The sequence below is a fragment of the Antechinus flavipes genome, chromosome 3 (genome assembly GCF_016432865.1).
Source record: "Antechinus flavipes isolate AdamAnt ecotype Samford, QLD, Australia chromosome 3, AdamAnt_v2, whole genome shotgun sequence".
NCBI lineage: Eukaryota > Metazoa > Chordata > Mammalia > Dasyuromorphia > Dasyuridae > Antechinus > Antechinus flavipes.
In genome coordinates, this window is record NC_067400.1 from 25,999,288 (window position 1) to 26,024,961 (window position 25,674).

The window sequence follows — 25,674 nt, forward strand, 5'->3', positions numbered from 1 at the left end:
TATGTTATGCTATACTATAGTATACAATACTATATACTATGCTATGCTATACTATACCATGCCATATACTATACTGTACGATACCATACAATACTATGCTACACCATACTATACTATATTCTACTATATCAATATTATGCTATACTGTATTATAATATACAATATACTATATACTATACTATAAAATACTATATACTAAACTCTACGATAAACTATACTATATGCCATACTATACTATATGATCTACTATATTATATACCATAGAATACTATATACTATATTATACTGTACTATACTATACCATACAATATACTATACTGTACTGTACTGTAGTATACTATATCATATACTATACTATTATTGTATTATACTATAGCATTATACTATATGGTACAATATTACTATATATATATATATTTCCTTACCTTTGTACTTCTCTCCCACCCTCCCTCCCTCCCTCCCTCTTTGTCTCTTCTTCCCTCCCTCCCTCCTTCATTCCCTCCCTCTCTCCCTCCCTCACTGACCCGTCCATCAGGTCATCAAAGTGTGGCTCCTGAGGTGGACATTTGTCTGTAAGGCTAGGCCTGAAAAGGGATGGGGTTAGAAATGAGGAGGGAGACAAGTTGGGGTGGAACAAAGTCTCAGTTTAATGAATGAAGAGGGTCTAGTTAAATCCATTTCTGAATGGGGGGTTGCAATGTAAAGAATGTCACACCAGATGTGTGGCAGGCATCCTGGGGCCTAATCGTTATCTTCTTCCTGGGCTGATAAGGCCAATTTCCTGGGACACACATCATCTTGTCTCAGGAGTTTAGGATGTATAGTTTGTTTACGATAAGGTTTTAGCTTCAGAATTTATGTGCAGGCAATTATATTCTTCTTTAGCTCTTTGATTCCAAGGACATGGTCTCTGGCACCTCACTCTATCCCTTGTTCCCTCCCTCGCTCCTTCCTTCGCTCTCCCTTGCTCCCTCCCTTGCTCTCTTCCTCATTCCCTCCCTTGCTACCTCCTTTTTGCTCACTCCCGTGTTCTCTACCTGGCTCTTTCCCTCCCTCTCTCTTTTGCTTGCTCCCTTGCTCTCTCCCTCGCTCTCTCCCTTGCTCTTTCTCTTGCTCTCTCCCTTGCCCTCTCTCTTGCTCTCTGCCTCGCTCCCTCCCTTGCTCTCTCCTTCGCTTTCTTCCTCGCTTCCTCCCATGCTCCCTCCTTTGTTCTCTCCATCGCTCCCTCTTTCGTTCCCTCCCTCAATCACTCCTCTCTGTCTCCCTCTTCTCCTCCCTCCTTCCCTCTTTTGCTTGCTCCCTCTCTCTCTCCCTTGCTCTTTCTCTTGTTCTCTCCCTCGCTCTCTCCCTCACTCTCTCCATCATTCTCTCCCTCACTCCCTCGCTGCCTCCCTCTCTCCCCAGTGCACTTCTACTTGGCCCCCCGCACGCTTGCACTCACTTCCCTACGCACTTTTGCTCACTCCCCTGCATGCTCCCTTCCCTGATCCTTCCCTCTCTTTTGCTCTTCCTCTCTCCCTCTCCCATCTTTCTCTCCCTCCCTCCAGCTTTCTCCCCCTGCTTTGCTCTTTACCTCACGATTTCCCTTGCTTTCTCCCTTGCTCTCTCCCTCGCTTCCCCTATCTCCCTCCCTTGCTCTCTCCATCGCTCTCTCCCTTGCTCTCTCCCTCGCTTTCTCCCTCGCTTCCCCTATCTCCCTCCCATGTTCCCTCCATTGTTCTCTCCCTCACTACCTCCCTCGCTTTCTCCCTTGCTCCCTCTTTCGTTCCCTCCCTCGCTCACCCCTCCCTCTGTCTCCCTCATCTCCTCCCTTGCTCCCTCCCTTGTTCTCTCCCTTGCTCTCTCCCTCGCTCTCTCCCTCGCTCTTTCCATCGTTCTCTCCCTCACTCCCTCGCTGCCTCCCTCTCTCCCCAGCGCGCTTCAACTCGGCGCCCTGTGCACTTGCGCTTGCTTGTTCGCACGCTTGTGCCCGCTTCCCCGCGTGCTTGGGCTCGCTCCTCTACACGCTCCCTTCCCTGATCCTTCCCTTCTTGTCTCCCTCTTTCCTCTCTTTTCCTTTCTCTCTCTCCCTCTCCCATTTTTCTCTCCCTCCCTCCGTCTTTCTCCCCCTGCCTTGCTCTCTCCCTCACTCTCTCCCTCTCTCGCTACCTCGCTGTTTCCCTCGCTCCCTCCCTTGCTCTCTCCCTTGCTTTCCCCCTCGCTTCCCCTATTTCCCTCCATTGGTCTCTCCCTCGATAGCTCCCTCGCTCTCTCCCTTGCTCCCTCTTTCGTTCCCTCCCTTGTTCACCCATCTCTCTGTCTCCCTCTTCCCCTCCCTCCCTCCCTCCCTCTTTTGCTCGCTCACTTGCTCTCTCCCTCGCTCTCTCCCTCACTCTCTCCATCATTCTCTCCCTCGCTCCCTCTCTGCTCCCTCTTTCCCCAGCGCATTTAGACTTGGCCCCCCACGCGCTTGCACTTGCTTCCCCACACGCTTGCACTCGCTCCTCTACAGGCTCCCTTCCCTGATCTTTCCCTGCTTGCCTCCCTCTTTCCCTCTCTTTTTCTTTCCCTCTCTCCCTCTCCCATCTTTCTCTCCCTCCCTCCACTTTCTCCCCCTGCCTTGCTCTCTCTCTCGCTCCCTGCTTTGCTTTCTCCCTCGCTGTCTCTCCCTCGCTCTCTCCCTCGCTCTTTCTCTCGCTCTCCCCCTCGCTCCCTCCCTTGCTCTTTCTCTCGCTCTCTCCCTCACTCTCTCCCTTGCTCTCTCCATAATTCTCTCCCTCACTCCATCATTCTCTCACTAGCTCCCTTGCTGCCTCATTCTCTCCCCAGTGCGCTCCTACTCGACCCCCGTGCACTTGTGCTCGCTTCTTCGCACACTTGCGCTCGCTTCCCCACACGCTTGCGCTCACTTGGTTCTAACGCTTGCATTCACTTCCCAGCATGCTTGCGCTTGCTTGTTCACACGATTGCGCTCGCTCCCCTGCATGCTCCCTTCCTTGATCCTTCTCTGTTTCTCTCCCACTTTCCCTCTCTTTTCCTCTCCCTTTCTCCCTCTCCCATCTTCCTCTCCCTCCCTCCGTCTTTCTCCCTCTGCCTTGGTCTCTCCCTAACTCCCTGCCTTGCTTTCTCCCTTGCTCTCTCCCTCACTCTTTCTCTCCCTCAATCCCTCGCTCTCTCCATCGTTCTCTCCCTTGCTCCCTCGCTGCCTCGCTCTCTCCCCAGCGCGCTTCTACTCGACCCCCGGGTGCTTGCGCTCGCTTGTTCGCACACTTGCGCTCGCTTGTTCGCACGCTTGCGCTCGCTTGTTCGCACGCTTGCGCTCGCTCCCCTGCACGCTCCCTTCCCTGATCCTTCTCTACTTCTCTCCCACTTTCCCCCTCTTTCCTCTCCCTTTCTGCCTCTCCCATCTTCCTCTCCCTCCCACCATCTCTCTCCCCCTGCCTTGCTCTCTCCCTCACTCCGTCCCTTGCTTTCTCCCTCGCTCTCTCCTACTCGCTCTCTCCCTTGCACTTACTCTTGCTCTCTCCCTCCCTCTCTCCATCGTTCTCTCCCTCACTCCCTCGCTGCCTCGCTCTCTCCCCAGCGCACTTCTACTCGAACCCCGCACGAATACACTTGCTTGTTTGCACGCTTGCGCTCGCTTCCCCGCGTTCTTACGCTCGCTTGTTCGCACACTTGCGCTCACTTGTTTGCATGCTTGGGCTTGTTCCCCTGCAAGCTCCCTTTCCTGATCGTTCTCTACTTCTCTCCCGCTTTCCCCCTCTTTTCCTCTCCCTTTCTCCCTCTCCCATCTTCCTCTCCCTCCCGCCGTCTTTCTCCTCTTGCCTTGCTCTCTCCCTCACTGCCTCCATTGCTTTCTCCCTCGCTCTCTACCCCTCGCTCTCTCCCTTGCTCTTTCTCTAGCTCTCTCCCTCGCTCTCTGCCCCCTCTCTCCATCGTTCTCTCCCTCGCTCCCTCGCTGCCTCGCTCTCTCCCCAGCGTGCTTCTACTCAAACCCCGCGTGCTTACGCTCACTACTTCGCACGCTTGTGCTCGCTTCCCCGCGCGCTTGTTCTCGTTTGTTCGCACGCTTGCGCTTGCTTCCCCGCGCGCTTGCACTCGCCTGTTCGCACGCTTTCGCTCGCTTGTTCGCACGCTTATGCTCGCTTGTTCGCACACTTGCGCTCGCTTCCCTGCACGCTTGCACTCGCTTGTTTGCACGCTTGGGCTCGTTCCCCTGCAAGCTGCCTTCCCTGATCGTTCTCTACTTCTCTCCCACTTTCCCCCTCTTTTCCTCTCCCTTTCTCCCTCTCCCATCTTCCTCTCCCTCCCGCCGTCTTTCTCCCCTTGCCTTGCTCTCTCCCTCACTGCCTCCATTGCTTTCTCCCTCGCTCTCTACCCCTCGCTCTCTCCCTTGCTCTTTCTCTAGCTCTCTCCCTCGCTCTCTGCCCCCTCTCTCCATCGTTCTCTCCCTCGCTCCCTCGCTGCCTCGCTCTCTCCCCAGCGTGCTTCTACTCGAACCCTGCGCGCTTACGCTCACTAGTTTGCACGCTTGTGCTCGCTTCCCCGCGCGCTTGTGCTCGTTTGTTCGCACGCTTGCGCTTGCTTCCCCGCGCGCTTGCGCTCGCTTGTTCGCACGCTTGCGCTCGCTTGTTCACACGCTTACGCTCGCTTGTTCGCACACTTGCCATCGCTTCCCCGCGCGCTTGTACTCGCTTGTTTGCACGCTTGGGCTCGTTCCCCTGCAAGCTGCCTTCCCTGATCGTTCTCTACTTCTCTCCCGCTTTCCCCCTCTTTTCCTCTCCCTTTCTCCCTCTCCCATCTTCTTCTCCCTCCCTCCGTCTTTCTCCCCCTGCCTTGCTTTCTCCCTCGCTCTCTCTATCCCTCGCTCTGTGCCTCGCTCTCTACCCCCCTCTCTCCATTGTTTTCTCCCTCGCTCTCTCCAACGTTTTCTCCCTCGCTTCCTCGCTCCCTCACTCTTTCCCCTGCGCGCTTGTACTCAAACACCGCGCGCTTACGCTCGCTTTTTTGCACACTTGTGCTCGCTTCACCGCGCGCTTGCGCTCGCTTCCCCGCGCGGTTGTGCTCGCTTGTTTGCACGCTTGGGCTCGTTCCCCTGCAAGCTGCCTTCCCTGATCGTTCTCTACTTCTCTCCCGCTTTCCCCCTCTTTTCTTCTCCCTTTCTCCCTCTCCCATCTTCTTCTCCCTCCCGCCGTCTTTCTCCCCTTGCCTTGCTCTCTCCCTCACTGCCTCCATTGCTTTCTCCCTCGCTCTCTACCCCTCGCTCTCTCCCTTGCTCTTACTCTCGCTCTCTCCCTCGCTCTCTCCCTCCCTCTTTCCATCGTTCTTTCCCTCGCTCCCTCGCTGCCTCGCTCTCTCCCCAGCGCACTTGTACTCAACGCCCGCGCGCTTGTGCTCGCTTCCCCGCGTGCTTGCGCTCGCTTGTTCGCATGCTTGCGCTCGCTCCCCTGCACGCTCCCTTCCCTGATTCTTCTCTGCTTCTCTCCCGCTTTCCCCCTCTTTTCCTCTCCCTTTCTCCCTCTCCCATCTTCTTCTCCCTCCCTCCGTCTTTCTCCCCCTGCCTTGCTTTCTCCCTCGCTCTCTCTATCCCTCGCTCTGTGCCTCGCTCTCTACCCCCCTCTCTCCATTGTTTTCTCCCTCGCTCTCTCCAACGTTTTCTCCCTCGCTTCCTCGCTCCCTCACTCTTTCGCCTGCGCGCTTGTACTCAAACACCGCGCGCTTACGCTCGCTTTTTTGCACACTTGTGCTCGCTTCACCGCGCGCTTGTGCTCGCTTGTTTGCACGCTTGGGCTCGTTCCCCTGCAAGCTGCCTTCCCTGATCGTTCTCTACTTCTCTCCCGCTTTCCCCCTCTTTTCCTCTCCCTCCTCCCTCTCCCATCTTCCTCTCCTCCCTCCCTCTTTCTCCCCCTGCCTTGCTCTCTCCCTCACTGCCTCCATTGCTTTCTCCCTCGCTCTCTCCCCCTCGCTCTCTCCCTCGCTCTTTCTCTAGCTCTCTCCCTCGCTCTCTGCCCCCTCTCTCCATCGTTCTCTCCCTCGCTCCCTCGCTGCCTCGCTCTCTCCCCAGCGTGCTTCTACTCGAACCCCGCGCGCTTACGCTCACTACCTCGCACGCTTGTGCTCGCTTCCCCGCGCGCTTGTGCTCGTTTGTTCGCACGCTTGCGCTTGCTTCCCCGCGTGCTTGCGCTCGCTTGTTCGCACGCTTGCGCTCGCTTGTTCACACGCTTACGCTCGCTTGTTCGCACACTTGCCCTCGCTTCCCCGCGCGCTTGTACTCTCTTGTTTGCACGCTTGGGCTCGTTCCCCTGCAAGCTGCCTTCCCTGATCGTTCTCTACTTCTCTCCCGCTTTCCCCCTCTTTTCCTCTCCCTTTCTCCCTCTCCCATCTTCCTCTCCCTCCCGCCGTCTTTCTCCCCTTGCCTTGCTCTCTCCCTCACTGCCTCCATTGCTTTCTCCCTCGCTCTCTACCCCTCACTCTCTCCCTTGCTCTTTCTCTAGCTCTCTCCCTCGCTCTCTGCCCCCTCTCGCCATCGTTCTCTCCCTCGCTCCCTCGCTGCCTCGCTCTCTCCCCAGCGTGCTTCTACTCGAACCCCGTGTGCTTACGCTCACTAGTTCGCACGCTTGTGCTCGCTTCCCCGCGCGCTTGTGCTCGCTTGTTCGTACGCTTGCGCTTGCTTCCCCGCGCGCTTGTGCTCGCTTTTTCGCACGCTTGTGCTCGCTTGTTCGCACGCTTGCGCTCGCTTCCCCGCGCGCTTGCGCTCGCTTGTTCGCACGCTTGTGCTCGCTTCCCCGTGCGCTTGTGCTCACTAGTTCGCACGCTTGCGCTCGCTCCCCTGCACGCTCCCTTCCCTGATTCTTCTCTGCTTCTCTATCGCTTTCCCCCTCTTTTCTTCTTTCTTTCTCCCTCTCCCATCTTCTTCTCCCTCCCTCCGTCTTTCTCCCCCTGCCTTGCTTTCTCCCTCGCTCTCTCTATCCCTCGCTCTGTGCCTCGCTCTCTACCCCCCTCTCTCCATTGTTTTCTCCCTCGCTCTCTCCAACGTTTTCTCCCTCGCTTCTTCGCTCCCTCACTCTTTCCCCTGTGCGCTTGTACTCAAACACCGCGCGCTTACGCTCACTTTTTTGCACGCTTGTGCTCGCTTCCCCGCGCGCTTGCGCTCTCTTGTTTGCACGCTTGGGCTCGTTCCCCTGCAAGCTCCCTTTCCTGATCGTTCTCTACTTCTCTCCCGCTTTCCCCCTCTTTTCCTCTCCCTTTCTCCCTCTCCGATCTTCTTCTCCCTCCCGCCGTCTTTCTCCCCTTGCCTTGCTCTCTCCTCACTGCCTCCATTGCTTTCTCCCTCGTTCTCTACCCCTCGCTCTCTCCCTTGCTCTTTCTCTAGCTCTCTCCCTCGCTCTCTGCCCCCTCTCTACATCGTTCTCTCCCTCGCTCCCTCGCTGCCTCGCTCTCTCCCCAGCGTGCTTCTACTCGAACCCCGCGTGCTTACGCTCACTAGTTCGCACGCTTGCGCTTGCTTCCCCGCATGCTTGCGCTTGCTTCCCCGCGTGCTTGCGCTCGCTTGTTCGCACACTTGCGCTCGCTTGTTCGCACGCTTGCGCTCACTTGTTTGTACGCTTGCGCTCGCTTCCCCGCGCGCTTGCACTCGCTTGTTTGCACGCTTGGGCTCGTTCCCCTGCAAGCTGCCTTCCCTGATCGTTCTCTACTTCTCTCCCGCTTTCCCCCTCTTTTCCTCTCCCTTTCTCCCTCTCCCATCTTCTTCTCCCTCCCGCCGTCTTTCTCCCCTTGCCTTGCTCTCTCCCTCACTGCCTCCATTGCTTTCTCCCTCGCTCTCTACCCCTCGCTCTCTCCCTTGCTCTTTCTCTAGCTCTCTCCCTCGCTCTCTGCCCCCTCTCTCCATCGTTCTCTCCCTCGCTCCCTCGCTGCCTCGCTCTCTCCCCAGCGTGCTTCTACTCGAACCCCGCGCGCTTACGCTCACTACCTCGCACGCTTGTGCTCGCTTCCCCGCGCGCTTGTGCTCGTTTGTTCGCACGCTTGCGCTTGCTTCCCTGCGCGCTTGCGCTCGCTTGTTCGCACGCTTGGGCTCGTTCCCCTGCAAGCTGCCTTCCCTGATCGTTCTCTACTTCTCTCCCGCTTTCCCCCTCTTTTCCTCTCCCTTTCTCCCTCTCCCATCTTCCTCTCCCTCCCGCCGTCTTTCTCCCCTTGCCTTGCTCTCTCCCTCACTGCCTCCATTGCTTTCTCCCTCGCTCTCTACCCCTCGCTCTCTCCCTTGCTCTTACTCTCGCTCTCTCCCTCGCTCTCTCCCTCCCTCTTTCCATCGTTCTTTCCCTCACTCCCTCGCTGCCTCGCTCTCTCCCCAGCGTGCTTCTACTCGAACCCCGCGCGCTTAAGCTCACTACCTCGCACGCTTGTGCTCGCTTCCCCGCGCGCTTGTGCTCGTTTGTTCGCACGCTTGCGCTTGCTTCCCCGCGCGCTTGTGCTCGCTTGTTCGCACACTTGCGCTCGCTTCCCCGCGCGCTTGCACTCTCTTGTTTGCACGCTTGGGCTCGTTCCCCTGCAAGCTGCCTTCCCTGATTGTTCTCTACTTCTCTCCGCTTTCCCCCTCTTTTCCTCTCCCTTTCTCCCTCTCCATCTTCCTCTCCTCCCGCCGTCTTTCTCCCCTTGCCTTGCTCTCTCCCTCACTGCCTCCATTGCTTTCTCCCTCGCTCTCTACCCCTCGCTCTCTCCCTTGCTCTTTCTCTAGCTCTCTCCCTCGCTCTCTGCCCCCTCTCTCCATCGTTCTCTCCCTCGCTCCCTCGCTGCCTCGCTCTCTCCCCAGCGTGCTTCTACTCAAACCCCGCGTGCTTACGCTCACTACTTCGCATGCTTGTGCTCGCTTCCCCGTGCGCTTGTTCTCGTTTGTTCGCACGCTTGCGCTTGCTTCCCCGCGCGCTTGCACTAGCCTGTTCGCACGCTTTCGCTCGCTTGTTCGCACGCTTATGCTCGCTTATTCGCACACTTGCGCTCGCTTCCCTGCGCGCTTGCACTCGCTTGTTTGCACGCTTGGGCTCGTTCCCCTGCAAGCTGCCTTCCCTGATCGTTCTCTACTTCTCTCCCACTTTCCCCCTCTTTTCCTCTCCCTTTCTCCCTCTCCCATCTTCCTCTCCCTCCCGCCGTCTTTCTCCCCTTGCCTTGCTCTCTCCCTCACTGCCTCTATTGCTTTCTCCCTCGCTCTCTACCCCTCGCTCTCTCCCTTGCTCTTTCTCTAGCTCTCTCCCTCGCTCTCTGCCCCCTCTCTCCATCGTTCTCTCCCTCGCTCCCTCGCTGCCTCGCTCTCTCCCCAGCGTGCTTCTACTCGAACCCCGCGCGCTTACGCTCACTAGTTTGCACGCTTGTGCTCGCTTCCCCGCGCGCTTGTGCTCGTTTGTTCACACGCTTGCGCTTGCTTCCCCGCGCGCTTGCGCTCGCTTGTTCGCACGCTTGCGCTCGCTTGTTCACACGCTTACGCTCGCTTGTTCGCACACTTGCCCTCGCTTCCCCGCGCGCTTGTGCTCGTTTGTTCGCACGCTTGCGCTTGCTTCCCCGCGCGCTTGCGCTCGCTTGTTCGCACGCTTGCGCTCGCTTGTTCACACGCTTACGCTCGCTTGTTCGCACACTTGCCATCGCTTCCCCGCGCGCTTGTACTCGCTTGTTTGCACGCTTGGGCTCGTTCCCCTGCAAGCTGCCTTCCCTGATCGTTCTCTACTTCTCTCCGCTTTCCCCCTCTTTTCCTCTCCCTTTCTCCCTCTCCCATCTTCCTCTCCCTCCCGCCGTCTTTCTCCCCTTGCCTTGCTCTCTCCCTCACTGCCTCCATTGCTTTGTCCCTTGCTCTCTACCCCTCGCTCTCTCCCTTGCTCTTTCTCTAGCTCTCTCCCTCGCTCTCTGCCCCCTCTCTCCATCGTTCTCTCCCTCGCTCCCTCGCTGCCTCGCTCTCTCCCCAGCGTGCTTCTACTCGAACCCCGCGTGCTTACGCTCACTAGTTCGCACACTTGCGCTTGCTTCCCCGCGCGCTTGCGCTCGCTTTTTCGCACGTTTGTGCTCGCTTGTTCGCACGCTTGCGCTCGCTTCCCCGCGCGCTTGCGCTCGCTTGTTCGCACGCTTGTGCTCGCTTCCCCGTGCGCTTGTGCTCACTAGTTCGCACGCTTGCGCTCGCTCCCCTGCACGCTCCCTTCCCTGATTCTTCTCTGCTTCTCTATCGCTTTCCCCCTCTTTTCTTCTTTCTTTCTCCCTCTCCCATCTTCTCCCTCCCTCCGTCTTTCTCCCCCTGCCTTGCTTTCTCCCTCGCTCTCTCTATCCCTCGCTCTGTGCCTCGCTCTCTACCCCCCTCTCTCCATTGTTTTCTCCCTCGCTCTCTCCAACATTTTCTCCCTCGCTTCCTCGCTCCCTCACTCTTTCCCCTGCGCGCTTGTACTGAAACACCGCGCGCTTACGCTCGCTTTTTTGCACGCTTGTGCTCGCTTCCCCGCGCGCTTGCGCTCGCTTGTTCGCACGCTCGCGCTCGCTTCCCCGCGCGCTTGCGCTCACTTGTTCGCACGCTTGCACTCGCTTGTTTGCACGCTTGAGCTCGTTCCCCTGCAAGCTGCCTTCCCTGATCGTTCTCTACTTCTCTCCCGCTTTCCCCCTCTTTTCCTCTCCCTTTCTCCCTCTCCCATCTTCCTCTCCCTCCCGCCGTCTTTCTCCCCTTGCCTTGCTCTCTCCCTCACTGCCTCCATTGCTCTCTCCCTCGCTCTCTCCATCGTTCTCTCCCTCGCTCCCTCATTGCCTTGCTCTCTTTGCAGTGCGCTTCTACTCGACCCCCTCACGCTTGCGCTCGCTTCCCCGCGTGCTTGCGCTCTCTTGTTCGCACTCTTGTGCTCGCTCCCCTGCACTCTCCCTTCCCTGAACCTTCTCTGCTTCTCTCCCGCTTTCCCTCTCTTTTCGTCTCCCTTTCTCCCTCTCCCATCTTCCTCTTCCTACCTCTGTCTTTCTCCCCCTTCCTTGCTTTCTCCCTCGCTCTCTCCCCCTTGCTCTCTCCCTCGCTCTTTCTCTCGCTCTCCCCCTCACTCTCTCCCTCGCTCTCTCCCCTTTGCTCTCTCCCTCGCTCTTTCTCTCGCTCTCCCCCTCACTCTCTCCCTCGCTCTCTCCCTCGTTCTCTTCCTCGCTCCCTCGCTGTCCTGCTCTCTCCCCTTCGCACTTCTATTCGACCCCCTGGGGCTTGCGCTCGTTTGTTCTCACGCTTGCGCTTGCTTCCTCATGTGCTTGCGCTCGCTTGTTTGCACGCTTGCGCTCGCTTCCTCGCGCGTTTTTGCTCGCTGCCCTGCACACTCTCTTCCCTGATCCTTCTTTGCTTCTTTCCCGCTTTCCCCCTCTTTTCCTCTCCTTTCTCCCTCACCCATCTTCCTCTCCCTCCCGCCGTCTTTCTCCCCTTGCCTTGCTCTCTCCCTCACTGCATCCCTTGCTTTCTCCCTCACTCTCTCCCCCTCGCTCTCCCCCTCGCTCTCTCCCTCGCTCTTTCTCTTGCTCTCTCCCTCGCTTTCTCCATCATTCTCTCCCTCGCTCCCTCGCTGCCTCGCTCTCTCCCCAGCGCGCTTCTACTCGACCCCCGCGCGCTTGCGTTCACTTGTTCGCACACTTGCGCTCGCTCCCCTGCACGCTCCCTTCCCTGATCCTTCTCTGCTTCTCTCCCGCTTTCCCCCTCTTTTCCTCTCCCTTTCTCCCTCTCCCATCTTCTTCTCCCTCCCTCCGTCTTTCTCCCCCTGCTTTGCTCTCTCCCTCACTCCCTCCCTTGCTTTCTCCCTCGCTATCTCCCCTTCGCTCTCTCCCTTGCTCTTTCTCTCGCTCTCTCTCTTGCTCTCTCCCTCCCTCTCTCCCTCGTTCTTTCCCTCTCTCCCTTGTTGCCTCTCTCTCTCCCCAGCGTGCTTCTACTCGAACCCCGCGTGCTTACACTTGCTTGTTCGCATGCTTCCGTTCGCTTCCTCACGCGCTTGGGCTCGCTTGTTCACACGCTTGAGCTCGCTCCCCTGCACGCTCCCTTCCCTGATCTTTCCCTGCTTCTCTCCCACTTTTCCCGTTTTCCTCTCCCTTTCTCCCTCTCCCATCTTCCTCTCCCTCCCTCAGTCTTTCTCCCCCTGCCTTGCTCTCTCCCTCACTCCCTCCATTGCTTTCTCCCTCGCTCTCTCCCTCACTCTCTTCCTCACTCTCTCCATTGCTCTCTCCCTCGCTCTCTCCATCGTTCTCTTCCTCGCTCCCTCATTGCCTCGCTCTCTTTGCAGTGCGCTTCTACTCGACCCCCTCACGCTTGTGCTCGCTTCCCTGCGTGCTTGCGCTCTCTTGTTCGCAATCTTCCGCTCGCTCCCCTGCACTCTCCCTTCCCTGAACCTTCTCTGCTTCTCTCCCGCTTTTCCTCTTTTTTCCTCTCCCTTTCTCCCTCTCCCATCTTCCTCTCCCTCCCTCCGTCTTTCTCCCCCTGTCTTGCTTCCTTCCTTGCTCTCTCTCCCTCGCTCTCTCCCTCGCTCTCTCCCTCACTCTCTCCCTCGCTCTCTCCATCACTCTCTCCCTCGCTCTCTTCATCATTCTCTCCCTCGTTCTCTCCCCAGCGCGCTTCTACTCGATCCCCGCGTGCTTGCGCTCGCTTGTTCACACGCTTGCGCTCATTTCCCCGCCCGCTTGTGCTCGCTTGTTTGCATGCTTGCGTTCACTTCCCCGCGCGTTTGTGCTCGCTCCTCTGCACGCTCCCTTCCCTGATCCTTCTCTGCTTCTCTCCCGCTTTTCCCCTCTTTTCCTCTCCCTTTCTCCCTCTCCCATCTTCCTCTCCCTCCCTCCGTCTTTCTCCCCCTGCCTTGCTTCCTTCCTTGCTCTCTCTCCCTCGCTCTCTCCCTTGCTCTCTCCCCCTCGCTCTCTCCCTCGCTCTCTCCATCGCTCTTTCCCTCGCTCTCTCCCTCGCTCTCTTCATCATTCTCTCCCTCGCTCTCTCCCCAGCGTGCTTCTACTCGACCCCCCGCGCGCTTGCGCTCGCTTGTTCGCACGCTTGCGCTCGCCTCCCCACATGTTTGTGCTCACCCCCCTGCACGCTCCCTTACCTGATCCTTCCCTTCTTCTCTTCAGCTTTTCCCCTCTTTTCTTCTCCCTTTCTCCCTCTCCCATGTTCCTCTCCCTCCCTCCGTCTTCCCCCCGCTCACTCCCTCGCTCCCCTGTGCTCCCTCGCTCTCTCCCTCGCTTTCTCCCTCGCTTCTCCTGTCTCCCTCCCATGCTCCCTCCATTTTTCTCTCCCCCGCATGCTTCTGCTCACTTCTTCGTGGGCTTACGCTTGCTTCCCTGCATGCTTCTGCTCCTTCCCCACACGCTTCCACTCACTCCCCTGAACACTCCCTTTCCTGCTCTCTCCCTCCTTCTCTCCCTCTCCCCTTCTCTTTTTCTGTCCCTCTCTCCCTTTCCCATCTTTATCTCCCTCCCTCCTTCTTTCTCTCTGTGCCTTGCTCTCTCCCTCACTCCCTCCCTCGCTCTCTCTCTCTCTCCCTTGCTCTCCATTGCACCCTCCCTCCCTCCCTCCCTCCGTCTCTCCCTCCCTTCCTCCATCTCTATATACTATTTTCTAAACTATACTGTACTATCCTATCTATTATAATAGTCCCCATTTGTTGGAAAAGAAACTGAGGTAGAGAGAGGTTATGTCACCTTCCCAAAGTAAGATAGCTAGTATGCATTCGAGATATATTTTGAATTTAAGGCTTCCAGAGGACAGGTTCAGAGCTCTCTCCAGTGCCTCCTTTAGCTATCTGTAGCCATTCTTTAAGAACTTTCCAAATTTAAATCCAATAGTCCTATGAATGTTATATTCTGTCATAAGATAGGTGGAGGAACATAGCTGATTGGGTTAATTTTAACCCTCATTTACTAAGTCCTTCATAGGCATTAGGATCCAAAGACCAAAAACAAAAACAAACAAAAAACAAACAAACAAACAAAAAAAAACAACTCTAAAGAAGCTAAACAAACAAAAACCCCATATCATCCCCTTCTCTCATCATAATACCTGTCTTATTGTATTCTCCTGAGACTATTGAACGAGTCTCGATTGTGTCAGATTTTACTACCTTCTATCTTCACCATCAGCTGGTTATTTAAATGCCCTCTCATGTGTAGTACTGAGGAGATATAGAGAGATATCTTTGCCCCAGTAGCTTTGGGATGAGAAAATAGATATGGGCTGGGAGAGAGAAGAGAAGGAGAAGGGGGAGAAAAGATAGAGTTAGAGATAGGGAGCGGGTGATAGGATTGAGAGTAGAAGAAGATAGAGATAAGGATACAAAGAGGGAGAGGGAAAGATAGGCAAAGAGGAAGAAGGAGAAGGAAAAGGATTAAAATTGTCCCTGTGTTTTCATGCCTGTAGGGAACTTCTAATGCACATGAGCCCTGCCTTTGAGTCTTAGCGAACTGTCAAGCTTATTATTCTTAAATCCACACAACCCATATTCTAGTCTTTAAATGGGATGTTGGAAATGTTGAGCTTTAGAACTGACTGCTTTACAATTTGATTAAAAAAAAAAAAACCACCAAGAATAAAAACAGCAAATTAAAGGACCTTTGGATAACTTTTGTCTCTAATATTTAACCCTGGGTAACAGTAGGCAAACGGCTTAATGTCTTTGTGGCTCAGTTTCCTCACCTGTAAGGAGGAGGATAGATTAGATGTCTCTGTAATCACTTCCAACTCCAGCTCTACATTACTCACATCAGAATCTTCTGAGTTGCTGAGGTCTTTTTCCCTTTCCTTCTGTGGCTTGGTTTTCCATGGGGCAAACGACAAATAAAATGCATTGAAAAAACTAAGCTAAAAAACACAGCCTGAATTTTGTTTGGTTTTGAGCTTTCTGCTTTCTTTGGAGAGTTACCAACAGCCCTCTATGAATTGTTATTATTTAATATGCAAACCCTTGTGCAAATAGGAGATTCTTGGTGTGAGAACTTTAAAAATAAAAGAAATTGGCAAACCTTTGAAGGAGTTGGCTAAAAAAAAAATAGTTTTCAGATTTTAATGGGTCAATCCCGAGTGAAGGGAGACCCCCCCCTACCCCCAAGAGGTCAGGAAACCTTAGAAAATATATGCAGAGAGGACCAGGAGTCTTTGGAAAGGGTAAAAAAAAAATCCTGGGAAATTGTAGCTTGGCACAGTCTGATATTCAAATGAGCAATAGCACCAACTTTTAGATTTTTTTTTTTTTCAATGCATTCAGGAGCAGCTTGCTAAGAAATCCCAGAGGCTTCCTGGGTAATGTAGATGTCTGACACAGGGCTCAGGAGAGGTTTCCCTTGTGAGGAAAAATAAACTTTTTCAGTCCAGCAAGCAAAATGAAATCCAGGTTGCCACCTAGTGGAAATGTCGAGGAAACTGAGACCAAAAAAAAAAAAAAAAAAAAAGACATTAGTACCAGATGGAAATTCTCATTCCTGGTCTGATATTTGGAAGCAGCAAAGCGTTTGTCTGTTGGAACACAGTAAACATTGTAAAGTTCTCAGGTTAGCCCATAAAAGGTTATTTAACCTTGGGTGTAATGGAATTAAAGAATTCTAAAATGAAAAAGAGAAAAAAATCTCAGCAATACTAGTAATTAAGCTGAAACAGAAAAACAATTTGTTCTTGTTATTCGTCCATTTCAGTTGTCTCCAGCTGAAACTCCCATTTGGAGTTTTTTCTTGGCAAAGATATTGAAGTAGTTTTTTTTGTTTGTTTGTTTTTGTTTTTGTTTTTGTTTTTGTTTTTTTTTTTCTGCTCCAGCTTATTTTACAAATGTAGAAATAGCAAACAGGGTTAAGTGACTTACCCAGGGGGACACAGCTATCTGAAGCTAACTTTGAATTTAGGTTTTCCTGAATCCAGATCTGGATTCTGTCCACTACACCCCTTAGTTGCCCAGCAAAATCAATAAATATATGACATACTTTTTATTCTTGATGCAGGGAAAGAAGATAGGATTTGGAGTGAAAAAACCTGGATTCAAATCCTGGCTTTATCATTCACTATCCTTGTAAATTTGGATAAACTGCTTAATCTTTATGGTTGTAGAAAGGATGTGCAGATAACAAGCTCTCTTCTGTCTCTTAAATCTACAATTCTGAGGATACAAGAACAATCAGCCTTTTGGAGATAAGTATCATAGAGTTAGAAGCAGAGAAGACTATGGAGATCACAGAGTTTAACCTCCTCATTTTGTGGCCCAGGCACTTTAGGCACAGAAAAGCTAAATATTTCCAGAAACATGACTCTAAGAGATAGTTGCAGAGAGATTTGAATTCAGATCTTTACCAGTCAGAGCCTTATGTATTATGCCCAGCTACCTCTTTAGGGAGATTCTGAAGGAGATTTCTGGATTAGTTCCAAGGTTTTAGACACAGTTGGATGTGCTATTTATATTTGGGAGTTTTGCTAATATAAGCACTTTTACCAGTTTTGCTCATCAGATGTGTTTTCTGTCCATTTGCTGTGGTCTATCTGGTGAAAAGTACAGTGAATCTGAGTTCAAAGGACCCAAATTCAACTCCAGATTCTGCTTTGTCATTCTGGCCTCTTGTCAGTGGTTCATATTTCTCACGTGTGAAATCAGGGATTTGGACGAGGTGGGGCCTATCAGTCTCTTTTCAGCTCTATGATCTGTCATAATATGACACTAAGAAGATGCTTGGGGAGTTAGATGGTGTAGTGGAAAGCATACCAGGATTGGGATCAGGAAGAGCTGAGTTCAAATCCAGCCTCCGATACTTCCTAGCTGTGCGATCCTGGGCAAGTCACTTAACCTTGTTTGTCTCAGGTTTCTTATTTGTAAAATTAACTTGAGAAGGAAATGGAAAACCACTTCAGTATCTGCCAAGAAACCTCAGATGAGGTCATGAAAAGCTGGACATTATTAAAATGAATGAACAACAACAATAATGTGCTTGCATTTAAAAGTTATTTTGGCATAGGCATGGAATGAAGAAAAGGAGAAATTCTGAATGAAGGAAAACAAGAGAGTGATAGAATTTGGATTTTAGAGGGGACACAGGGAAAGCAGCTTGTAATCATGCATCTATGTGCCAGCCCCCCTTAACTTGGAAAATTAACATATTTCATTTTTTATTTATAAGGAAAAATACAATAAATGTGATCAAGATTCCAGATACTAATAATAAGGATGGAATTGGAAGAGCAAAGAGAAACCCCCACTTGACCTAGAAAATGGATTTATTTTCAAAAAATGGTGTGTCTAATAACCTCATCTTTCTTCAACACTTCAGGGTATTTGTGGTCTCATGGATGTGAGTCATACTTGGGACGGCACAGATTGTACCCTGTTTACATGCCTTCTCCTCTTGTACATCCCTCCCATGCTGAGGGTCTTCCTCTAGGAGCATTAGCCCTTCAAGAGTTGCTGAGGAGCCTGTGGGCTGTCCATCTGTCATCCCTCAGAGCCATCTTCATTGGCATTTTTCATGCCTGAGGCAAATTTCAAAACACTTGCTTGGGGCAATGAAAACTAGTGTTGAACGAGTTTTCAAAGTCAATTTTAGTTGAGGGGGTGGCGGGAACAAAAAATTCTGGGACACATTGAGGACATGGGGTAAGTAGGGGGAGCTGGAGGAAGGAAGCATGAACCATCTGGTACTTTCCTATTTTAAGTCATTCTTGTTAAGAGGCAATAGAGGGCCATGTTTTTAATACCAACTTTCTACCAGTGTTGTTGTATGGTGATGAGATATGGGCTACCAAAATCTCTGAAGAAGAAGAAATAAGTAACACAGATTAGGAGACAATATGTAGTGAGACGAGGAGACTGTGATGATCGCCCATTGGGGAACACTGAAGGACAGGAGTAAAAGATATCATTGAAGAATGCTAGAAAGAAAAGATGAGCTTGACCCATTGCAAGGATGAGAGTTGAAAGGTGAGACTTGAAATGTAAGGAGAAAAGTTGATTGTTACATAACATAATGGACACTTTCTTGCTTGTGTGATCCTGGGCAAAATCATTTAACTTCTACTTGCCTCAGTTTCCTTTTCTGTAAAATAGCCCGTGCTTCCCAGGGTTGTAGTGAAGATTAAATGAGGTAATATTTGTAAAGCATTTAGCACAGTGCCTGCTATAGAATAGGTGCTTAAAAAATAAATGCTCATTGCCTTCCTTTCCCAGCAAGAACTGTTTGGAATGGACAGATGTGGTTGTAATCTGTATCCCTGGAGCAAAGTTCCAAATTGGAGAGATCACTGACACATTTGAGTATATTTTTTGTTAGTTCACTTCTAAGCTCAGTGGTTTCCATGCTGCTGAAAAAGTATAAGTCCGTGCCCTCTAGCATTCAACACTGGGGAAAAGATCTCACTACCCCATCTAGTTCTGATTCTGTCCATTCCTGTGGCATATTATAAAGGCAAATCCCTTTATTTATGGGTTGGAAATAAATAAACTTACCAGTTTTCAGATGAAGAAATCAAAGCGATTTATAGTCATATAAAAATACTCTAAATCACTATTGATGAGAGAAATGCAAATTAAAACAATTCTGAGGTATCACCTCACTCTATCAGACTGGCTATCATGACAGAAAAGGAAAATGATAAATGTTGGAAGGGATGTGGGAAAAATGATAAATGCTGGAAGGGATGTGGGAAAGTTAGAACACTAATGTCGATGGAGTTGTGCACCGATCCATCCAGTCTGGAAAGCAATTTGGAACTATATCCAAAACTCTGTCTACCTTTTGACCCAGCAATACTACTAGTATGTCTGTATCTCAAAGGGATTTTTAAAAATGGAAAGGGGACTATAGATACAAAAATATTTATAACAGCTCTCTTTGCAGTGGCAAAATATGAGAAATTGTGGGGCTGTCCATCAATTGGGGAATAGCTGAACAAGTTGTGGTATGATGTCGGAATCCTATTGTGTGATATGAAATGATGAACAAGATGTTTTCAGATAAATCTGGAAAGACTTACACGAGATGAGGCAAAGAGAAGTGGACAGAACCCACATGGTGTATACAGTAACAGCAACATTGATAATCAAGTGAATGACAGCTATTCTCAGAAAGACAATGATCTGACAAATCCAAAGGACTCAATGAGGGAAAAGGCTATCTACCTTCACTGAAAGAACTGATGGAATCTGAATCCAGATCGAAGCATATTTTTTAAAAAATCTTTCTTTTTCTTTTCTTTGTGTTTTCTTTCACAACATGACTAACACAAAAATGTTTTGTATGACACCTTGCCTTTTAATGAGAGAGGAAGACAGAGCAGAGAATTTAGAACTCAATTGCTTAAATGTAAAAATTGTTTTTACATAAAATTGGGGGGGAAATTAGAGAAAATAGAAGAATAGTAAGAAAGTTTTAGTTTTTTGGCCAGATTAATGACTCGATTCTATTGTCTATGTAACAGATACAATTAGCTGTACTGAAATTGGTCATTTAAAATCCTATTTGGCTCCGTTTAGATGTAAGCTTCATTTATCACAGTAAATGTGTCTGTCTAAAGCCAGCTTCGGTATACAGAAATACTGGGATTTCTCATTTCTTCAGTTCTACAAGCAATACGATGCTTGTTATATTTGGGGGACAAGAAAAGGAGTGAAACAGTCATGAAATGTTTTTTGCTTATGTCTGATTTATCTTTTATTTGTTAAGCAACCAAGTTTGCTGTTTGTTCTGTGAAAACATGTGATAAAAATATCAGTGAAAAGACAGGAAAAAAGTCTGGAAGCCAAAAAGGGGCACAGATAGATGTTCATAAGACAAACTGTCTCTCTCTTCCCAAGTTTCGTTCTTCCTAATTAATTTTTTTTTCTCTCACTTGCCTCCTACCTGCTACTGTCCACTGGAAACTTTTAACTATCACTATAGTGAATATGACATGACTTCTCCCAAAAGAAATACATCTGCCCTCAGAAATGTATGTGCTTGTTTATTTTTCTTCTATGTGAGAGTAAATTGGTATCAGAAACTCCAGGTAAGTAAACCCCTGCCAATGTGGATTGGTAACTGTTCTGCAATTTATATATATAACTGCCCGGAGGCATTGAGAGGTTATAAAAAGTGCCCAGAGTCACACAGCTAGTATATACCATAGTTTAAACTTGGACTCAGAGCTTCTGACTTTAAAAGCAGCCCTTAACTCATTATCAGGCTGCTTCCTGTGTCCATTTCCAAAGGGAAAGATGAATTGATTTGCTGCTATCGCCCACCCTAAACTTCTTGCCTTCCCGCCCTGTCCCTAATCCTGGCACTCATCTCATTCTTTAGCGTTCAGGGCAACTGGCCTTTGTCTCGTTGCCTTCCAGCACTAGTGGATTTCAGAGTTACCTTTTCACATGTAGTGATGGCCAAGCTGCTTGTGTCAGCACCGGTGGGGAGAGGAAACAGATGGGATGGGGAGGGGCTGGGAGAAGGGGAGCAGCAATGCTGCTGCAGCAGGAATTGTCATCTGGCCCACTGCTGCCTGGGGGCTTGGGGAAATCATTAACTGCAGGTTATTTCAGGCGGGGCTTCTCCCACAAGCTCCTAGTGTTGTCTGAAATGACTACTCTCCCTCACTGTGACTCTGCAGGGGAATATCTACTGCTTTTCTCTCCTACCTTGAGGGAAGAACTATATTTGCATAATGGATATTTCAATGAAGCACATTTTAGCTGGCTGTCAGGAAACTTTTCCTTACAGTTGCAACTGTCCAGAACTGGAAGGAGCTGCTTCAGGAGGAAGTGCATTCCCTTTCTTTAGAGATCCTTAAGGAGAGCCTAGATGATCTACCTGTCTGGAAAATTACAGTGGAAACCTAAGTTATGAGAAAGTTTAGGTACCCAGTTTCTTAAATGAATGTAGGATCAGAAATAATGATTTATTATCAGTACACAGTACTTAATTTATATATCTATGTATCTGGGGTCATGCAAAAATTTCTCAGGCACAAAGAGGTTGTGAATGGGAAAAGTTAAAGAAGCTCTGGAAGAGTCACTGAGGTGATCCTGTCCAACAGTGATTTTTTTTTTCTCCTTTCTTCCTCAGCATCCAGCTCAGTGCCTTGTATATAGGAATGATAATAGATCTAGAATTTCATTGGTACAGGCAGCTAGATAGTACAATGCATAAATTGCTGAACTTAGAGTTTGAAAGACCTTCCTCAGATCCTTAACAATAAATGCAGCTTTTACATTTTCTTTGATTAATTTTGGTCATGGTTTTAAGGAGGTTAGCATAGTTGGTAAGATTCCCATGAGAATCAGGTAGAAAGATTTTGTTCTTTGAACAACAGGTTGCATCTCTAACCCAGCTAGCCTCCTTGCAATGGCAAGACGATTGTTGCCATTTGGGACAAGAAAATATGAACCAGTAAAGGTCCATCTTAAATCTTGGGCAACCAAATCACATGTTTCCCCAGCACAGTGCATAATGTAATTTAACATGTGAAAGGCAGAATGTAATTCAAAAGTAATAGGACATGCAATTACATAGGGAATCATCTCTTCCATTTGGGGGAAGTATGATTGGACAGTAGTTAATTTGAAAAAAGATCTAGGGATATAAATGGATTGTAATCTCAATGTTAGCCAACAATGTGCTAGAGCATCAAGAAAGCTAAAGCAATCCTAGGATATGGTAAGAGAAACATGGTTCATAGAGATAAGAACATTATGGGGTGACTGTTTTCTCTCCTGATCAAATTGCATAAAGAATTTTAGAAAGATATGTAATGCTGGAGAAACTGAGGCTAGCTAGAGATTAGAGAGTTTTAATATTTTATTTATTGGCGAGCTTAATTGATTGACTGGACAGGATTCTCGTCTCAAAGCATCCAGCAGTGAATGTAAGATTCCGATTTTTTGTTTGTTTTGTTTTGTTTTGTTTTGTTTTGTTTTTTTTAATAGGACTCCTCTGTAAGAAGAGAAACAAAGGCAGGAGGCAAAGAGTGGGAATTTTCAGGGATGGACCACAAATTTGGTTCTAGCAAGAGGGAGGGGAAAACTATAAATTCTTATTAACTGGGAGGCCAGAGTCAGGATGTCTGAACAAACAGAAGTAAAGATGTCAATTAGGTATCTGAGATAGTCTTATCTTTTGGAATGTTTAGAGTGGATAGTACAGCCCTAATGGACAGGAAAAAAAAAAGTGGGGGTTGCATACTAACTCAAGGAAATGGAGATATAATTCAGGGAAATTAATGCAGGGAAACTGAGGTAGAACCGTTCAAGGAGACTGTGGCATAACAAATATTTTATAAAGGACATAGATAACATGAAAATCATGCAGAGATAGGGAATCCTGGATGAGGATGTATCCTTGCCATTTGAAGGAAGATTGAAGGAAATGGAGACAACTAGACTTGAAAATACATAGTAGGGACAAGATAGTTAACTATCTTATAGAAGACAGAATAGACCCCAGAGAGTAGAATTATGAACAATGGATAAATGGTTCAAAGAGGCAAAAGATGGCTTGTTAAGGTACCATTTCATCATAGAGCTATATCAAAGTTGTACAGGCTGTTTTGACTAGTAGTAGATTAGACATCACCAGACAAAGGCTGGATGGCCAGTGATAGGATGTTTCATTGTGGAGGTTCTTGTTTAGATATAAGTTACGTTGGATTGCTATTAACTTCCCTACCAATATGAGATTTTGTGATCTCGTTCATTATTTATTTGTTTATTTATTTTTGGAGACATTAGCCATAGCAGAGAAAAGCCAGTGACCGGTTAATACAGAATCACCCATGACAGAAATCGAAATAAAAAGTGATCACTCTTAAAGAATTCTTCTAATCCTAAATCATCTATTGTTTTGAATATTCTTTCCTTCCAGAACATGGATCAAATGTTTACTTCTCTCAGAGAGAGACAGGAACAATTTAAAACTATATATTCTGTTGAAAATGTGATCAGAAAATGGTTACCAAATATAATCAATTATATTGATGCACCATTGACTTTTGGTTAGAAAATTGATTTTTTTTACATATAATTACTGCCTATCAATCAATAAACATTTATTAAGCATATATGTCAGGCACTATACTAAGCATTGAGAATACAAGGAAAGGTAAAAGGCAGTTCATATTTTTCAGGAACTCACAGTTTAATTAGAGAGGCAATATCAAACAAAAGTGCAAGAACAAACTCTACACAGAATAAATTGGAAATAAACACCGGAGAGACTAGAATTAAGGAGGACTGGGAAAGTCTTCCTGAAGAAGATGGGCTATTAGTAAGAACTTGATGGAATCCACAAGGAAGAGATGCAAAGAGAGAGAATTCCAGGTATGAGGGACAGTGAAAATATGAAACAGTGAAAACGCCAGAATGAGTAGCTCAGTCTTAACTTTAAGGTACCCATATAATGATATTAACCATGGAGAAAAATTGCAGAACCCACTCCAAGGTGATTTAGCATAGCTTGGTGTGGCATACCATATTGCCCATATTACTCTTTTCCCCTTTCTCTCTGGGATTATTTATTCACCCCCAACCCGCTCTCATCCTGCCCCGATATCCCCCTCCCTCCAGTACAAGTATCAGGGTAGCCACAGCCACATAGAGTCTGAGATCCCATGATCCTACGGGTAACCACGGCATGTGTGTATGTATGTGTGATGGGGCATGGGAGGTGGAGGGTGTAATCCCTGAGCTACTATTGGCGTATTTTCCATCAGCCTCAATGATTTGACTGACTCTTTAAAAACAGACTTATGATAGCTTTTGCTTACATAACCTAAGTTTCTCCCTGTATGGTTGTTCCTCTCTCTTCACAGAAAGCCATTTCTTATAACAAAGGCATTTTTTTTATTTTAAAAGAAAAAGGTAAAAGAGGAATAAGAGAAAGCAAATCCAGTAAAATCACTCAATATATAGAAAAAAATCTTACATTTATAGCAATGTTCCATACCTGTGAAGTTTCTTACCTCCACAAAGACATGGGGAGGGGGCATCTTTTCATATTTCTTGTTTTGGATTCAAATTGGTTCTTGGTATTTGGGGCATATTCACTTTTGATTGTTTATTATTTCATTATAATTTTCTTCTGATTGTTTTGTTATTTCAATTTAGATTGTGCATTGTTATGTTCGTTATGTATGTTGTTCCCCTGAATCTGTTTTACTTTGCTTTGCATTAGTTCCTATAAGTCTTTCCATGTCAAAGTTATGACTTCATTAAATTCCTATAGAGATAGTTAGATGGTGCAGTAGATAAGGAACTGAGTTTGGAGTAAAGAAGACATGAATTTATATTCAGACTCAGACACTCTGATTATGTGACACTGAGCAAGTCACTTAACCTCTGTTTGCCTCAATTTTCTCATCCATAAAATGGGGGCAATTGTACCTACTTCCAGGGTTATTGTGAGGATTACATAAGAAAGTCATTGTAAAACACTTTGTAAAGATAAATATAATAATTATATACATGTAATATATAATAAATAAGAAATAAAATAGATATAAACTTGTCTATTATTATGTACCTTAATTCACTTAGCTATTCCTCATATATATAAATATACTTTATTTCTAGTTCTTTACTACCAAAAAAGTGCTATTTTACATATTTTGATTTTTAGATCTTTTCATTTTAGCAATTACTTCCTTGGGGCATGTTCCTAGAAGTGATATATCTCCATCAAAGGGCACAAGCCCTTTAGCCGTTTTATTTAGATAATTATGAATTATTTTCCAGAACAATTGTATCCATTTAGAGGTCCATTAACACTTGGCTTTCGAAAACCTTTGCCACAGTTATTTCCATCTTTTGTCATTTTTGTCAATTTGCTGGGGGTGAGATGAACTATCAAGGTTGTTTTGATTTGCATTTCTCTTATTTGTGATTTAGAGCATATGGTTGTTAATAGTTTGAAATTCTTTTGAGAATTGTTTATTCATATCTTTTGAGCACTAGGCACTCTTTCAATCAAATGGCTTCTTAGATGAGCTTTACAACTCATCCTCTAATACCTTGATAATGAAAAAATAAAATAAAATACTTTCTCTGAGGTATGACCCCAACAAGTCTCACACAATTATTCCATATTCCCCCAATAGTTATTTGATTTCTATTTTTCTTCACTTTCACCTCCTTCAAATCCTTTTTAAAAAGTCATATGTAAATAAGCCGATGGATGACAGTATCTTGAAGGCATCTCCACATTCCATCAGGGCTTTCACTTAAGGAAGAGAATGATCTCTTTTTAGTCCTCTCAAAAGACTTAATGATTCTCCTCAAGCACATTTATCTGATGCAGTTATTTTCCTCTCAAGCTGATTTCTCTCATCAGTATGAATACAAGTTAACTTTTTCTGTCCTTTTCAGCACCCACAAATATTCACAAACGAAAAGAAATATGCATTTACACATGGGATTATGACAACACATTTTTTTTTTTTTTGGTGTTGAGTTGTTTCTGACTCTATGGACCATCGCCCTCCAGGAACTTTTATCCTCTACTCTCTCCTGAAATCTATCCAAGTTCATGGTTTACATGACACAATCTATTATCTCATTCTGTGTCACCCCCTCTGCCTTTTATCTTTAATCTTTCCCAACATCTGGGATTTTTCCAGTGAGTCTGAAAAGTCTTCTCATTATGTGGACAAAGTATTTAGGTTTCAGCTTTAGTATTTGCCCTTCCAGTGAATGGCCTGAATTAATTTCTTTAAGAATTGACCGATTTAATCACCTTGCTGTCCAAGCGACT